Genomic DNA, 2,500 nt, shown 5'->3' with positions numbered 1-2,500 from the left:
ATTTCTTTTGACGTCCAGTGCCTATTCTGTGCCCAAACGAACTGGTGAGTCTGCAAGATTGCGAACAACAACGCTTTTGAGGAGGAATTACGTTTTTTCAAACGTTGGACATGTAGCACTTATATTTGAACAGACTTAACTGATTAGAGTGTAATGTGACGTGCTAAGTATCTACCCGATATGAACCAACTGAGCGTTAGCCCTCCTGATCGAAAAGGGCCTACACAAGGCAGAGAAAAACTCTGACCCGGGTGGGAAATGCCGTGACTTTAACATCGTCAGTTCCCACGGCCTGTTCCCGTGTGACCTTGTAGCTCAGTCGGTAGAGCAGCGGTGATCTAACTCGAAAGTCGTGGGTTCAATTCCCACCCTGGTCAGAGTTTTTCTTTGTCCTTGTGTGGATCCATTTCCATCAGTAGGGCTAATGCTCACATGGTTCATATGGGGTAGATACTTAGCACTTCACATTACACTCTAATCAGTTAAGAACGCTTTTGAGTTTGGCAAACCAGATGTTTTGTCAAGTGACTATGGTAGCAGCTATTTTTAGAATCAAGCAGTTTCCGATGTATAAATATGTGGAAAGTCTGTAATTTTTAAAGGAACGTAATGCTGCGCAACACTGAAAAACCTTAAACTGTAGATGATACAGCAACCATTCCCTGTTACATTCTTCCTCCCGATGACGAGAAAAATCCCCCAACCGTCGAAATGAACCAAGGTGATAGTTGACCTATAAGATCGTCACTCGACCTACGGAATTTCTACGGTATTTTTTCGTCACTCTTACGAATTTCACGTTCATTGTTCGCACGCTCTCTGCGTTATGGAATTAACTTTCCATTTTCCTTCTCCACAAAGGCATATTTTGTTTGAGGACCATACGAAAATGGTATCATTCATTCACAAAAATCGAGGCCATGACATGATCGAGAATTCGCTCCGGGACCCATAATACAATACAATACAATAACCTTTATTTCACCTCGATTTAAAAAAACAAAAATGCTAATATCACAGGTAGCCCAAGCGAACGATGTAATTTGACCGTCACGATCAGTTAAAATTATAAGAGTTTGTGTGGAAATTTGCAAACGTGTTTCGGAGTCGAAATAAAGAACATGAATCGAACAAAAATGCCTTACCTTGTCTTCTTGATACCTTATCAGTGTCTTTGAGGCGTACTTTGGCCATTTAGGTAGGTTCGCTGTTTTCTCTCCATATATTTATCTTCAAGGGGGAATTATATATACGAGAGAGCCACTGTGGAACTAAAACTCCCTAGAATCGCGCTGAAACGGCCAGAAATGCTAAGAACATACCATAAATAAGACAAGGAGGCAAGGTAAGAAAATCTGGTGTATTTTCATTTCAATTTAAATGCCCTAAATGACGATCGTTTAATTCCCCATACAAACCCTTATAAAATTTATGCAACGCAACAACTATTCTAAGTGAGCTTGCGGTAACTATGTTTTCTCCAACTTTTTTTAATCACGCTGACCACAATGGTGCCACACGACGGAGCAGTAATATAAATGTGGCAACAGGTAGGCATTGTATGATTTGATCTTGGTGTCATTGTTTATTAGTTACTTATGCCTTTGCATAACCTGTATCTGATTGCTAACTCTTCTTACTATGTCCACCACATGCTCAATGAAATTGAGATTTTTATCAATTATAACAGCCAGCAATTTCATGCTGTGATCTAGACTAATAACACTACTACCAAGATCGTAGGTAGGTAAATCCATGGTGTTACCCAGTCACTTGGCGAAAAATTTATCATGGTTGACCGCTATTAAACCACTCACAAACGATGAGGAGATCACTTTGCACGTGCCGATGGATCAAAGAGGAAGCCATTACCAATGGAGAAGATCTGGGTATCATCAGCATAAGCACTGACTTTAGATGACAGACTAACTAACAATTAGCCGAATGGGCTATTGACCCGTGGCCCTTGAGGGCGAAGGGTCTAATTGTTTTAGTATCACCCAACTAGTCGGTCGGACAGAAATGGCAATAATAAAGTTAGCAAATGCAAGTTAAAGAAATATTTATTTGGGAATTTAAAAACAAAAGAAAGCGTCATACTGCGAAGAACGACCGGCTTGTGATAACTCGAAGGTTCAAGTCGTGAAAAAAGTCTTAAGTTATCGAGACTTAAGATTTTAAAGTGATTTCTGGACAGTAAACATGCCAATCGAACTTAAATGATAAAATCGACTATATATAATTGACAATCTTTCAAAACTGTAAGTCGGAAAAGATCGTGACACCAAAGCATAACCATCAGAAACCAAGTAAGGATCAGTAAGTACCGCCAACTTTCACTAAAAGAAAAGAAAAAGAAAATGTTTTTAAAAGGTCGTAGTTCCGAACGATATCCGTGCATTCAAAAAGATCCAACGCGCACTCATGGAATAATTGTTAAATACTCCAATGTTTCAGAAAATTTCATTTTCTTTGGCTACCGGCAAAGTCCTAACAACCA

General features: G+C 39.5%; 1 pseudogene; it reads right to left on the bottom strand.

Annotated features, from left to right (window-relative positions):
- Positions 1-2,393: 2,393 nt before the first annotated feature.
- Positions 2,394-2,500, bottom strand: part of LOC138054356 (interferon-inducible GTPase 1-like) — a 1,352-nt pseudogene continuing 1,245 nt past the window's right edge.

This window comes from Montipora capricornis, chromosome 6 (genome assembly GCF_036669925.1).
Source record: "Montipora capricornis isolate CH-2021 chromosome 6, ASM3666992v2, whole genome shotgun sequence".
NCBI lineage: Eukaryota > Metazoa > Cnidaria > Anthozoa > Scleractinia > Acroporidae > Montipora > Montipora capricornis.
Note: the sequence above shows the minus strand (reverse complement) of the source record. Positions and strands in the feature narration are given on the sequence as shown.